Genomic DNA, 16,641 nt, shown 5'->3' with positions numbered 1-16,641 from the left:
TAAAACTAGGGCAAAAATAACACAAGAGACGCAGGGTTTATACTGGTTCGGGCCACCGTTGTGGTGTAATACCCTACTCCAGTGTGTGCTGTGGTGGATTGCCTCTTGGGCTGATGATGATGAACAATACAAGGAAGAACAACCTCGCGATGGTCTGTTCTTGGCTGGGGCGATGAACTGCTGGGAGGAGCTCGGTCACCTTTCTCTCTCTCTCTCTCTCTCTCTCTCTCTCTCTCTCTCTCTCTCTTCCTGATCTTCTCTATCCTTCCAAAAAACCCGGCCCCCTTGCTCTATGGGTGGCTGGTCCTATTTATAGAGGCCCTGGTCCTCTTCCCAAATATCGAGTGGGAAGGGAGCCAACAATGGCGGGCTAATTTGAAGGGGGGCAGCTAGTACTAGCTATCCTGACAAAACTAGTCTTCGCCTGCGCAAAGCTCTGGTGATGACGCCGTCTTGGGCTCCACGGTGACCTCCGTCTCGTAGTCCTCCTGGTCTTGGTCTCGTTGCACCAAAATGGCAACCTTTGCCTGATGCCTCGGTACTCTGCGGCTGTGCTTGCCCCCCTTGCACCAAAGAGGGAAGGAGGACACTGCGCGGGCTGGCACCCGCCTAGCGCCCTCGGTCGTCATGGCTTGTGTCACGGGCACCTCGTGAGGTACCCCGCCTTGATCTCTCCACCTCCTCGTGAGCCAGCCTGACGAGGTCGTGCCTGAGGAAGCTCCACGTCGTCCGCCCCGCGAGGCTTGGCCCCTCGCGAGGGTCTTGGGTTTGTGTTGGTGAAGATGGGCCGCGCTGGGGCCCCTTTTGAGCCACGCCGCAGGCCGCAGGCAGGCAAGTTTGGGGACCCCCGTTCCCAGAACGCCGATAGTGGTGTTATAATCTGTAAGATTGCGTTCGATGTATCAATCAGATTCCAGTGAACATAATCCATCTTCAGTATTTGCTTTTGCTCATAGAACTGCATTTTTCGGTTGTTTCACGCACACACCACGGCACAAATAGTCAGGGGCTCGATACGGCAACATATGGGTTGCCAAAAAGTCCGAACAACTCTACAGCATACTTCGGCGTCACGAGTTTGGCATTATATGCATCAGCTCTGAATCATGTATTTGGTCAATAGTTGGGTTGCCCGGCTCCTGTTCTTACTACTTTACGTTCCATCTTATCGGCTAGGGTAGTAAAGGGAGAACTACTGCGATTGTGTTTCCGGTTCACCTGGTTAAACACCTCTGTAGAGAAAGCCGAAAACTGACTGTCATGATGCGGCGAGAGCTGGTCAACCACTCGAAGACTTATTAAAATCTTTTGTGATTTCTTCTGTACTACACGAAGGACCGTTGTTTATTTTTTGGTCACCTATGTAACGCAATTGTATTCTTATAACCGCGTACATACCAGGGGCTACATAGTAGACCCACCGTAAAACTCCTATGGCTAAATGAAAGTGTTAAGGCCCTATAGTCCGATTGCCTAGTTTGCCGCACTGACACCTCCGTTACGGACCAAGACGTTGGGTCAAGAGTGATCAGGTGCTATTCCGAACACCCTCGTATTATATGCGAGGGGGCCGAAGCCAACGACTGGAAAACTTTCAGATTACAAAAGACGGTCGCACAGGAGGAAATAACTTTCAGGCAAAGGCATAAATATAACACAGCCTTGATGTATCATAATATTGTTCTCACAATTCCGGTGCATTTATTCGAACATAATATCCTTCGAGCACTGACCCTCTATCAAGCGGGCGCCCTCTAGGACATCCTCCAAATAATGCTCCGGCGTGCCATGGTCTTTGCCTCTGTGCGGGCCCTTAGCTGCAACATCGGTGGCCTTCATCTTTGCCCAGTACATCCTCCCGAGCCGTTCTAGACTCGGACCGTGCTTCTCTCGCCTCTTGTAAGGCCTTGTCGAATTCGGCTGCCTTGGCTTTGTTATCCTCCTCGAGTGATTTGCATTTTCCAATGGCATCCTCCAGCTCTCGCTCCATGGTAGATATTCTCTCCTCGCACTGGTGTCGGGTGGCCTGTTCGGCCTTTAATTCAGCAGCCGCCTTCTTGGCAGCCGCATTACTCACTCTAGCATGCTCCTTGGCCTGGGCAAGCTCGGCCCGAAGGGTCTCAACCGCGGTAGCACCATCTACAATTATGCATGTCACGGTGTATAATTTTCAGCTTCGTGCTCATACTATTATACATGCATAAGCGGGCTATCCCAAAACATACCTTGTGCCTCGTCGAGCCGTCTGTTAATGAGGGTAATGTCCTCATCAGCTAACTCAAGTTTATGCTTTAAATCTGCAACTTCCGCAGCATGGGCAGCCGCCTTTGACATAACATCATGTTTTCAAATTAATTATGTTACTTCCTGAGCATATGTTTTTTTATCCTCTGATCGCCTCCCTATGGAAACCGACCAGAGTCTTAGGGGCTACTATCTATACACAGGTGCATTTTTGCATGAAAAGAGCGGTTGAAGATATTACATTGCATACCTCGAAGCCTCTCAGCAGGATCGTGAAGGCTTCATTCAATCCGCTTCTCACGGACAGAATCCTCTCAACTACCGTACCCATTAAGGTACGATGTTCCTCCGAGATGGACGCACGTTGTAATGTGCCCACTAGTGTATCTGGCACCTCCGGATCCTCGAAGACTGCTGCGGGAATACGGACTCCCTTCAAAAGGGTATGCTTACTCGACCCTAGAATCGTCAGCGGCTGTAAATCGGATAGTTCGGGGCCCTCATTGTCGGTCCCCGTGGGGGCTGCCTCCCTTGGACCCTTGACGGTTGAAGTATCACCTTCAGGCGATGTCTCCATTGTCCCCCGAGCCACTGGATGGTCAGTAGAGATCCTTCGGGACGACACCTCGAAGTCGTCCGCCCTTAGGGGGATGAAGCTTGTGGAGGCGTCTCTCTTTCCATCATCTCCGGAGGCAAGTCCCCCGATGAGGAGGACTGTCGAGGTAGATAGTGGACTGGACTGCAAACATATGGTTTGAATGTTACCCTTGCAAACCAAAAAGAATGGGATATGTCTAGAGCGTCCTTGTTCACTTACGATTCGGCAAAGGGCTTGTCCCTAGAAAGGAGCTTTGCGTCAACACCGGCTTCCGAACCTGAACCATCTGATAGGGATATCTTCCCTCTCTTGGGTGCCTCCACCTCCAAGTCTTTGGAGGCAGTCCTTTTTTCCCATGGGGGAAAGGGATATCCCCTTTTTCTTCTTCCTCTTTGTCTTCATCTTCAGAAGAGGGAGCTTCAGTCTCCCCGGACGTAGCGTCCAGTATACATTTAGAGTGGAGGCCACCTTCAACCCTCTTGTTCTTCTTCTTGTCCTCCCTCGCCGGCATTTGATATGGCGTCGGGGCCAGCGTCCTCATTAACACAGGATCAACTGAGTCTTCGGGAAGGGGAGCCGAACACCTAATTCATTCCTCCTTTATCCAGCCCTGGTCGAAGATAGGTTTCTCGGTACGTCGCTATGGGATAATCAACCGAGTTGCGTTCAGAAGTTGGGTGCTTACCGAGGTATCCGAATGGTTGCAGTTGAGGCCGATGTCCTCGGATGTGTCCGGCCACTACTTTCAGGTCTTGAAGAATATTTTCCACATCCCTCTGTGCATTGTGTCGAAGAATTGCTGAAGGGTCCGCAGACCTTCCGGGTTGAACTCCGACATGCGGAGAGGCCGTCGCTGACACGGGAGTATCCGGCGGACTAGAATCACCTGGATCACGTTAATGAGGCGGGTGTCCTTTTCGAGGATGCTCTGGATACAACTTTGCAGTGTCTGCACTTCATCAATTGATCCCCAGTCAAGCCCCTTATTAATCCATGATGCAAGTCAAAATGGAGGGCCAGATCGGAACGCAGGCGTGGCTGTCCATTTGGTACCGTGGGGTTCGGTGATATAGAACCACTCCCGCTGCCATAAGTTGGAGGTTTCCGTGAAGGTTCCTTTTGGCCAGACAGTATTGGCGAGCTTTCTCACCATAGCACCACCGCACTCCACCTGCTCCCCGTCGACTATTTTCGGCTTCACATTGAAGGTCTTGAGCCATAGGCCAAAGTGTGGGGGATGCGGAGAAAAGCTTCACACATAACAATAAATGTTGAAATGTGGAGAAAGGAGTCCGGAGCTAGATCGCGAAAATCAAGCCCATAATAGAACATAAGGCCACGAACGAAGGGGTGGAGAGCGAACCCTAGCCCGCGGAGTAAGTAAGAGATGAATACAACCCTCTCACCGGATTTAGGTGTGGGGATAACCTGCCCCTTGGCAGGGAGCCTGTGGGGGATTTCCGCAGTCAGGTACCTCGCCTCCCGGAGCTTCATGATATCTTCCTCGGTGACCGAGGAGACCGTCCACCTACCTTGAGAGCTGGACATGACTAGAAGGCTTGGTAGCAATGAAAGAAATCGAGACCTGGGCGCTGGAGCTTGAGGCTGGAAGGGCTGAAGAAGAGATAGGCGCGGGGGAGAAAGACGGGTATGTACCCCTCTATAAAGGCGATGAATATTGAACACCTCCTCACGGGCCTTAAAGCTCGCCTGTTCCCAAGGGATCATGCAAACGACACGGTTGGATTACCCACGCCCATATTGATAAGAATCCTGTGATAAGGGGGCACGATCTCTGCTTTGACAAGATGCGCCAATAAAGACCGCGTCTTGTAACATGGAGAGAGAGACTGAAAGATGGTTCGAAATAATAACCAGGCAAGGGACATAACGTCTCGCCATGAAAGTCGTCAGTAGATGGGAATTGTTAAATATTATACCCTATTGTGGTTGTGTGTGGTGTCTGTTTCGCAGAGCTGGACACGTTTTCTATGTTCGAGGACTACTTTGAAGTATTCAGAGGAGGAACCGACCTTGCAATGTTGAAGACAATCTGCACGCCGGACACATCATCATTGAAGCCTGGTTCAGGGGCTACTGAGGGAGTCCTGGATTAAGGGGTCCTCGGGCGTCCGGGCTATGTGACGTGGGCCGGACTAATGGGCCATGAAGATACAAGACAGAAGACTTCCTCCTGTGTCCGTATGGGACTCTCCTTTATGTGGAAGGCAAGCTTGGCATTCGGATATGAAGATTCCTTCCTCTGTAAACCGACTCTGTACAACCCTAGGTCCCTCCGGTGTCTATATAAATCGGAGGGTTTAGTCCGTAGAGACACAGTCATAATCATACAGGCTAGACATCTAGGGTTTAGCCATTACGATCTCGTGGTAGATCAACTCTTGTAACCCCTATATTCATCAAAGTCAATCAAGCAGGATGTAGGGTATTACCTCCATCAAGAGGGCCCAAACCTGGGTAAACATCGTGTTCCCTGTCTCTTGTTACCTTCGATCCATAGACGCACAGTTCGGGACACCCTACCCGAGATCTGCCGGTTTTGACACCGACAATCATCTTGTGCTTTTCATCTCCATCTCCAAAGCATCGTCATGATCTCCATCGTCACTGACTTGACACCTTGATCTCCATCGTAGCATCGTGGTCGTCTCGCCAACTATTGCTTCTACAACTATCGCTAACACATAGTGATAAAGTAAAGCAATTACATGGCGTTTGCATTTCATACAATAAAGAGACAAGCATAAGGCTCCTACCAGTTGCTAGTAACTTTTACAAAACATGATCATCTCATACAATAACGTATATCACATCATGTCTTGACCATATCACATCACAACATGCCCTGCAAAAACAAGTTAGACGTCCTCTACTTTGTTGTTGCAAGTTTTACGTCGCTGCTACGGGCTTCTAGCAAGAACAGTTCTTACCTATGCATCAAAACCACAATGGTGATTTATCAAGTTTTCTGTTTTAACCTTCAATAAGGACCAGCCGCGGTCAAACTTGATTCAACTAAAGTTGGAGAAACAGACTCCCGCTAGCCACCTTTATGAAAAACTAGTTGCATGTCTGTGGGTGGAACCGGTCTCATGAACGTGGTCATGTAAGGTTGGTCTGGGCCGCTTCATCCAACAATACCGCTAAATCAAAATAAGACATTGGTGGTAAGTAGTATGACGATCACCGCCCACAACTCTTTGTGTTCTACTCGTGCATATCATCTATGCATAGACCTGCCACTATCGGGAAATGTAGCATGCAATTTCAAAAAAAATCATACGCTCACGCATGATCTATATAGGAGATGCATAACAACAGGAGGGGGAGAGTGTGTCTACATACCCTCGTAGACTGAAAGCGGAAGCGTTTGACAACGCGGTTGATGTAGTCGAACTTCTTCTTGTTTCGACCGATCAAGCACCGAACGTACGACACCTCCGAGTTCTGCACACGTTCAGCTCGATGACGTCCCTCGAACCCTTGATCCAGCAGAGTGTTGAGGAAGTAGATGAGTTCCGTCAGCACGACGGCGTGGTGACGATGATCGTGAAGTGGTCCGCGCAGGGCTCCGCCTAAGCACCGCGAGAATATGACCGAGGGTGTAATATGTGGAGGGGGCACCGCACACGGCTAATAGATGTTGTTGTGTATTGTAGGCACCTCCCTTCCCTCATATATATAGGTGGGAGGGAGAGGGAGCAGCCAAGGGGTGCCCCAAGTAGACCGAATCCTACTTGGGGTTCCTCTCCAATTCGGCACCCCTTTCGTATTAACCGGAGGGGAAAGGAAAGAGAGGGGGAGGGAAGGAAGGGGGAGGCCGAATCCTTCCCTTTCCTTCTCCCTTCCCCTCTTTCCTTCTCCTCCTATTTCGGCCTATATGGGGGTGCACAAGCCCTTTGTGGGCTGGTCTGTCCCTCTCTTGGCCCGTAAGGCCCATATCTTTGCCGGGGGGTACCCAGAACCCCTTCTGGTGACCCGATATGTACATGATACCCTCCGGAACACTTCTAGTGTCTTAATACTATTGTCTTATATATCAATCTTTACTTCTCAACCATTTCGAGACTCCTCGTCATGTCCATGATCTCATCTGGGGCCCCGAACAACATTCAATCACCAAATCACATAACTCATATAATCCAAAATCATCATCGAACGTTAAGCGTGCGGACCCTATGGGTTCGAGAACTATGTAGACATGACCGAGACACCTCTCCGGTCAATAACCAACAAAGGAACTTGGATGATCATATTGGCTCGTACATATTCTACAAATATGTTTATCAGTAGAACCCTTATGACAACATACGTTATTCCCTTTGTGCATCGGTATGTTACTTGCCCGAGATTCTATTGTCGGTATCTTCATACCTAGTTCAATCTCGTTACTGGCAAGTCTCTTTACTTGTTTCGTAATACATCATCCCGCAACTAACTCATTAGTCACTTTGCTTGCAAGGCGTCTTATGATGTGCATTACCGAGAGGGACCAGAGATACCTCTCCGATACTCGGAGTGACAAATCCTAATCTCGATCTATGCCAACCCAACAAACACCTTCGGAGATACTTGTAGAGCATCTTTATAATCACCCAGTTATGTTGTGACGTTTGATAGCACACAAGGCATTCCTCCGGTATCCAGGAGTTGCATAATCTCACAATCGAAAGAATATATATTTGACATGAAGAAAGCAATAGCAATAAAACTGAATGATTAATATGCTAAGCTAACGGATGGGTCTTGTCCATCACATCATTCTCCTAATGATGTGATCCCATTCATCAAATGACAACACATGTCTATGGTTAGGAAACTTAACCATCTTTGATTAACGAGCTAGTCTAGTAGAGGCTTACTAGGGACACGGTGTTTTGTCTATGTATCCACACATGTATCAAGTTTCCGGTTAATACAATTCTAGCATGAATAATAAGCATTTATCATGATATAAGGAAATATAAAATAACAACTTTATTATTGCCTCTAGGGCATATTTCCTTCAGGAACTTGTCCAGCTGCAACATCAAGCAAATAGGATACAAAGATTCCTTGCAACGCGTAGTAAGATTGAGAACCGAAAAGCTCAGTACCAAGTCTAGGATGATCTTGGTGCACTTGTGGGCACATCATAGCACTTGATTCGTGTGCTTTTATCATTTTTTGTATTTTGATCGTTACTTCATTTGGACCATATGGTGTGTTGAAATTTGAATATTTACATTTGAAAACATTGAATGCAGATGTTGTTGAAATTGCTGCTTTGGAAATATGAAGTTCCAAATGAATATGTGTAAATGTAGTACAAATGGAGTAATATGCAAAAGGATGCAAGAATTAGCCACAAAAAAGGAAGTTGAGTGTTAGGTGCATAGTTTTTAACTCCTCGAATTTGAGAAGTTATGGTTTGAGCGCTCGTTTAGAAAGTTAAGCTCAGGGAAGTACTAGAGATGACCTAAACAACAATGGCCAGTGAGAACAACTGCTAACCATGCATGTCGATGTAATGTGGGCTGGCCATTACTGCATATCTTGAATTGTGATCAACTACATAGCCCACATACCACCTCTCGCGGGTAAGATTGTGGAACTTATTTTTGAATGTCGACAGGAGCAGCCAAATTTCATCAACCCATTAGGAAAAGGAGAGTAGAAAAATAACCAAATGATTAAAGAGGAGAACGCACCTAGCGAACACTAGGTATAGAACAAAGTAAGGAAAGGAAGGAGACGAGCCAAAGGAAGGAGATGGTGTAAAATAGGTTGGGACCACTTTTTACATCATGAGAGGGAAAAACATTTTCTTTCATGAACTGAAACTTGTATTACTCAACCCCCGGCAGGATTACAATCAGAAGATGCAAGTTCCAAAGCTCTAGGAGGACCAAAGCCTAAACACGTCATAGTTCTCCCTTCCTCTCTAGTGAAAATAGCTAAACAACTACTAACTTTATTCTCGGGTCTAATAATATGGGTAATACTACTCTCACGGATGCTCATTATATGCTTAATCTCTTTGAATAGATAAGCATAAATTGATCTATTGTTGTCGATGGATTGCACCTGCTTGATCAATTCAAGTGAATCCACCTCCACTTTGACAAGAAGCTTGGTCTCATTAAGGCAGATGATAACCCCTTCATACACGCACATAATTATGCTTCCAAGGCATCTCTACAAGAGAGGGCAAAATCGTTGCTCCAATAGATAACGTAATGCAAATATTTTTGCTCGGGAATAGGGCTGATGTAAAATAGGCCACCAAGTAATGAAAATTTACGTCACTTGATGCTCTTGAGAAAATTTTACATCACCAGGGGACTGAAGGAAATATCCCTAGAGGCAATAATAAAGTTGTTATTTATATTTCCGTATATCATGATAAATGTTTATTATTCATGCTAGAATTGTATTAACTGGAAACTTAGTACATGTGTGAATACATAGACAAACAGAGTGTCACTAGTATGCCTCTACTTGACTAGCTCGTTAATCAAAGATGGTTAAGTTTCCTAACCATAGACATGAGTTGTCATTTGATGAACGGGATCACATCATTAAAGAATGATGTGATTGACTTGACCCATCCGTTATCTTAGCACTATGATCGTTTAGTTTATTGCTATTGCTTTATCCATGACTTATACATGTTCCTATGACTATGAGATTATGCAACTCCCGAATACCGGAGGAACACTTAGTGTGCTATCAAACATCACAACGTAATTGGGTGACTATAAAGATGCTCTACAGGTGTCTCCGATGGTGTTTGTTGAGTTGCCATAGATCGAGATTAGGATTTGTCACTCCGATTATCGGAGAGGTATCTCTGGTCCCTCTCGGTAATGCACATCACTATAAGCCTTGCAAGAAATGTGACTAATGAGTTAGTTGCAGGATGTTGCATTACAGAGTGAGTAAAGAGACTTGCCGGTAACGAGATTGAACTAGGTATTGAGATACCAACGATCAAAACTCGAGCAAGTAACATACCAATGACAAAGGGAACAATGTATGTTGTTATGCGGTTTAACCGATAAAGATCTTCGTAGGATATGTAGGAACCAATATGAGCATCCAGGTTCCGGTATTGGTTATTGACCGAAAGTGATTCTCGGTCATGTCTACATAATTCTTGAACCCGTAGGGTCCGCACACTTAACATTCGATGACGATCGGTATTATGAGTTTATGTGTTTTGATGTACCGAAGGTAGTTCGGAGTCCCATATGTGATCACGGACATGACGAGGAGTCTCAAAATGGTTGAGACATAAAGAACGATATATTGGAAGGCTATGTTTGGACATCGGAATGGTTCCGAATGAGTTCAGGCATTTACCGGAGTACCGGGGGGGTTACTGGAACCCCCCGAGGAGTCAATGGGCCTTATTGGGCCTTGGTGGGAGAGAGGAGGAGGCGGCCAGGTGGAGGGCGACCCCCTCCCAAGCCTAATCCAAATTGGGTGCCCCCCTTTCCTTCCCTCTTTCTCCCTCTTCCTTCTACTCCTACTCCAACTAGGGAAGGGAGGAAACCTACTCCTTCTGGGAGTAGGACTCCCCCTTGGGCGCGCCATAAAGAGGGCCGGCCCTCCCCTCCTCCACTCCTTTATATAAGGGGGAGGGGGCACCCCATAGACACACAAGTTGATAGTTGTATTAGCCGTGTGCGGTGCCCCCCTCCACAGATTTCCACCTCGGTCATATCGTTGTAGTGCTTAGGCGAAGCCATGCGTCGATAACTTCATCATCACCATCATCACGCCATCATGCTGACGAAACTCTCCCTCGGCCTCAGCTGGATCAAGAGTACGAGGGACGTCAGCGAGCTGAACGTGTGCAGATCGTGGAGGTGTTGTGCGTACTGTACTTGACCAGTTGGATCGCGAAGACGTTCGACTACATCAACCGCGTTTCATAATGCTTCTGCTTTCGGTCTACAAGGGTACATAGACATACTCTTCCCCGCTCGTTGCTATGCATCACCTAGATGGATCTTGCATGTGCATAGGAAAATTTTGAAATACTACGTTCCCCAATAGTGGCATCAGAGCCAGGTCTATGCGTAGATGTTATATGCATGAGTAGAACACAAAGGAGTTGTGGGCGTTGGTATATACATATTGCTTGCTGTCACTAGTTGATTCTTGATTCAGCGGTATTGTTCGATGAAGCGGCTCAGACCGACATTATGTGTTTCTACTGACGTGCTTCGCACACAGGTGGCTAGTGGGTGTCTATTTCTCCAACTTTAGTTGAATCTGATTCAATGAACAGGGTTCTTTCTGAAGATCAAAAGCAATCACTATACCGTGTTGTGGTTTTTAATGCGTAGGTAAGAACGGTTCTTGCTAAGCCCGTAGCAGCCATGTAAAAGTTGCAACAACAAAGTAGAGGACGTCTAACTTGTTTTTGCAGGGCATGTTGTGATGTGATATGGTCAAGACGTGATTATATGAATTGTTGTATGAGATAATCATGTTTTGTAACACAGTTATCGGCAACTGGCAGGAGCCATATGGTTGTCGCTTTATTGTATGAAATGCAATTGCCATGTAATTGTTTTACTTTATCACTATGCGGTAGCGATAGTCGTAGAAGCAATAGTTGGCGAGATGACAATGATGCTACGATGGAGATCAAGGTGTCAAGCCGGTGATGATGGTGATCTTAACGGTGCTTTGGAGATGGAGATCAAAGGCACAAGATGATGATGGCCATATCATATCAATTATATTGATTGCATGTGATGTTTATCCTTTATGCATCTTATTTTGCTTAGTACGGCAGTAGCATTATAAGATGATCTCTCACAAAATTTCAAGGTATATGTGTTCTCCCTGAGTATGCACCGTTGCTACAGTTCATCGTCCCGAGACACCACATGATGATCGGGTGTTGATAAGCTCTGTGTTCACATACAACGGGTGCAAGCTAGTTTTGCACAAACAGAATACTCGGGTTAAACTTCAGGAGCCTAGCATATGCAGATATGGCCTCGGAACACTGAGACTGGAAGGTCGAGCGTGAATCATATAGTAGATATGATCAACATAGTGATGTTCACCATTGAAAACTACTCCATCTCACGTGATGATCGGACATGGTTTAGTTGATATGGATCACGTGATCACTTAGATGATTAGAGGGATGTCTATCTAAGTGGGAGTTCTTAAGTAATATGATTAATTAAACTTTAATTTATCATGAACTTAGTACCTGATAGTATTTTGCATGTCTATGTTGTTGTAGATAAATGGCCTGTGTTGTTGTTCCATTGAATTTTAATGCGTTTCTAGAGAAAGCTAAGTTGAAAGATGATGGTAGCAATTACACGGACTGGGTTCGTAACTTGAGGATTATCCTCATTGCTGCACAGAAGAATTACGTCCTGGAAGCACCGCTAGGTGCCAAACCTGCTGCAGGTGCAACGCCAGATGTTATGAACACCTGGCAGAGCAAAGCTGATGACTACTCGATAGTTCAGTGTGCCATGCTTTACGGCTTAGAACCGGGACTTCAACAACGTTTTGAACGTCATGGAGCATATGAGATGTTCCAGGAGTTGAAGTTAATATTTCAAGCAAATGCCAGGATTGAGAGATATGAAGTCTCCAATAAGTTCTACAGTTGCAAAATGGAGGAGAATAGTTCTGTCAGTGAACATATACTCAAAATGTCTGGGTACCAGAATCACTTGACTCAGCTGGGAGTTAATCTTCCAGTTGATAGTGTCATTGACAGAGTTCTTCAATCACTGCCACCAAGCTACAAAAGCTTCGTGATGAACTATAATATGCAAGGGATGGATAAGATGATTCCCGAGCTCTTCGCAATGCTAAAGGTTGCGGAGGTAGAAATCAAGAAGGAGCATCAAGTGTTGATGGTCAACAAGACCACTAGTTTCAAGAAAAGGTGTAAAGGAAAGAAGGGGAACTTCAAGAAGATCGACAAGCAAGTTGCTGCTCAAGTGAAGAAGCCCAAGTTTGGACCTAAGCCTGAGACTGAGTGCTTCTACTGCAAAGGGACTGGTCACTCGAAGCAGAACTTCCCCAAGTATTTGGCAGAAAAGAAGGATGGCAAAGTGAAAGGTATATTTGATATACATTTTATTGATGTGTACCTTACTAATGCTCGCAGTAGTGACTGGGTAATTGATACTGGTTCAGTTGCTAACATTTGCAACTCGAAACAGGGGCTACAGATTAAGCGAAGATTGGCTAAGGACGAGGTGACGATGCGCGTGGGAAATTGTTCCAAAGTCGATGTGATCGCCGTCGGCACGCTACCTCTACATCTAACTTCGTGATTAGTTTTAGACCTAAATAATTGTTATTTGGTGCCAGCATTGAGCATGATCATTATATCTGGATCTTGTTTGATGTGAGACGGCTATTCATTTAAATCAGAGAATAATGGTTGTTCTATTTATATGAGTAATATCTTTTATGGTCATGCACCCTTGATGAGTGGTCTATTTTTACTAAATCTTGATAGTAGTGATACACATATTCATAGTATTGAAGCCAGAAGATATAAGTTTAATAATGATAGTGCAACTTATTTGTGGAACTGCCGTTTAGGTCATATTAGTGTAAAGCGCATGAAAAAACTCCATGCTGATGGGCTTTTGGAATCACTTGATTATGAAGCACTTGATGCTTGTGAACCATACCTCATGGGCAAGATGACTAAGACTCCGTTCTCCAGAACAATGGAACGAGCAACAGACTTATTGGAAATTATACATACCGATGTATGCTGTCCGATGAGTGTTGATGCTCGTGGCGGGTATCGTTATTTTCTGACCTTCACAGATGATTTGAGCAGATATGGGTATATCTACTTGATGAAACATAAGTCTGAAACATTTGCAAAGTTCAAAGAATTTCAGAGTGAAGTGGAAAATCATCATAACAAGAAAATTAAGTCGTGGAGGAGAATATTTGAGTTACGAGTTTGGTCTTCATATGAAACAATACAGAATAGTTTTGCAACTCACGCCACCTGGAACACCACAGCGTAATGGTGTGTCCAAACGACGTAGCCGCACTTTATTAGATATGGTGCGATCTATGATGTCTCTTACTAATTTACCGCTATCGTTTTGGGGTTATGATTTAGATACGGCTGCATTCACGTTAAATAGGGCACCATCAAAATCCGTTGAGATGACACCTTATGAACTGTGGTTTGGCAAGAAACCCAAGTTGTCGTTTCTTAAAGTTTGGGGTTGCGATGCTTATGTGAAAAAGCTTCAACCTGATAAGCTCGAACCCAAATCGGAGAAATGTGTCTTCATAGGATACCCAAAAGAGACTGTTGGGTATACCTTCTATCACAGATCCGAAGGCAGGATATTCATTGCTAAGAATGGATCCTTTCAAGAGAAGGAGTTTCTCTCGAAAGAAGTGAGTGGGAGGAAAGTAGAACTTGATGAGGTAACTGTACCTGCTCCCTTATTGGAAAGTAGTTTATCACATAAATCAGTTCCAGTGATTCCTACACCAGTAAGTGAGGAAGCTAATGATGATGATCATGAAACTTCTGATCAAGTTACTACCGAACCTTGTAGGTCAAATAGAGTAAGATCCACACTAGAGTGGTACGGTAATCCTGTTCTGGAAGTCATGTTACTTGACCATGACGAACCTACGAACTATGAGGAAGCGATGATGAGCCCAAATTCCGCAAAATGGCTTGAGGCCATGAAATCTGAGACGGGATCCATGTATGAGAACAAAGTGTGGACTTTGGTTGAGTTGCCCGATGATCGGCAAGCCATAGAGAATAAAAGGATCTTTAAGAAGAAGACTAACGCTGATGGTAATATTACTGTCTACAAAGCTTGACTTGTTGCGAAAGGTTTTCGACAAGTTCAAGGAGTTGACTACGATGAGACCTTCTCACTCGTAGCGATGCTTAAGTCCGTTCAAATCATGTTAGCAATTGTCGCATTTTATGATTAAGAAATTTGGCAAATGGATGTCAAAACTGCATTCCTTAATGGATATCTTAAAGAGTTGTATATGATGCAACTGGAAGGTTTTGTCGATCCAAAAGGTGCTAACAAAGTGTGCAAGCTCTAGCAATCCATTTATGGACTGGGGCAAGCCTCTCGGAGTTGGAATATACGCTTTGATAGTTTGATCAAAGCATATGGTTTTATACAGACTTTTGGAGAAGCCTATATTTACAAGAAAGTGAGTGGGAGCTCTGTAGCATTTCTGATATTATATGTGGATGACATATTGCTGATCAGAAATGATACTGAATTTCTAAATAGCATAAAAGGATACTTGAATAAGAATTTTTCAATGAAAGACCTCGGTGAAGCTGCCTATATATTGGGCATCAAGATCTATAGAGATACATCAAGACGCTTAATTGGACTTTCACAAAGCACATACCTTGATAAAGTTTTGAAGAAGTTCAAAATGGATCAAGCAAAGAAAGGGTTCTTGCATGTGTTACAAGGTGTGAAGTTGAGTCAGACTCAATGCCCGACCAGTGCAGAAGATAGAGAGAAAATGAAAGATGTTCCCTATGCTTCAGCCATAGGCTCTATCATGTATGAAATGCTATGTACCAGACCTGATGTGTGCCTTGCTATAATTTTAGCAAGGAGGTACCAAAGTAATCTAGGAGTGGATCACTGGACAGCGGTCAAGAACATACTAAAATACTTGAAAAGGACTAAGGATATGTTTCTCGTATATGGAGGTAACAAAGAGCTCGTCGTAAACGATTACGTCGATGCAAGCTTTGACACTGATCCGGATGACTCGAAGTCACAAACCGGATACATGTTTTTATTGAAAGGTGGAGCTGTCAGTTGGTGCAGTTCTAAGCAAAGCGTCGTGGCGGGATCTACGTGTGAAGCGGAGTAGATAGCTGCTTCGGAAGCAGCAAACGAAGAAGTCTGGATGAAGGAGTTCATATCCGATCTAGGTGTCATACCTAGTGCATCGGGTCCAATGAAAATATTTTGTGACAATACTGGTGCAATTGCCTTGGCAAAGGAATCCAGATTTCACAAAAGAACCAAGCACATCAAGAGACGCTTCAATTCCATCCGCGATCAAGTCAAGGAGGGAGACATAGAGATTTGCAAGATACATACGGATCTGAATGTTGCAGACCCGTTGACTAAGCCTCTCTCACGAGCAAAACATGATCAACACCAAGACTCCATGGGTGTTAGAATCATTATTGTGTAATCTAGATTCTTGACTCTAGTGCAAGTGGGAGACTGAAGGAAATATGCCCTAGAAGCAATAATAAAGTTGTTATTTATATTTCCTTATATCATGATAAATGTTTATTATTCATGCTAGAATTGTATTAACCGGAAACTTAGCACATGTGTGAATACATAGACAAACAGAGTGTCACTAGTATGCCTCTACTTGACTAGCTCGTTAATCAAAGATGGTTAAGTTTCCTAACCATAGACATGAGTCGTCATTTGATGAACGGGATCACATCATTAGAGAATGATGTGATTGACTTGACCCATGCGTTAGCTCAGCACTATGATCATTTAGTTTATTGCTATTGCTTTCTCCATGACTTATATATGTTCATATGACTATGAGATTATGCAACTCCTGAATACCGGAGGAACACTTATTGTGCTATCAAACATCACAATGTAACTGGGTGACTATAAAGATGCTCTACAAGTGTCTCCGATGGTGTTTGGTGAGTTGGCATAGATCGAGATTAGGATTTGTCACTCCGATTGTTGAGGTGTCTCTGGGCCCTCTCGGTAATG

This window comes from Triticum aestivum, chromosome 2A (genome assembly GCF_018294505.1).
Source record: "Triticum aestivum cultivar Chinese Spring chromosome 2A, IWGSC CS RefSeq v2.1, whole genome shotgun sequence".
NCBI classification, from domain to species: Eukaryota; Viridiplantae; Streptophyta; class Magnoliopsida; order Poales; family Poaceae; genus Triticum; species Triticum aestivum.
Note: the sequence above shows the minus strand (reverse complement) of the source record.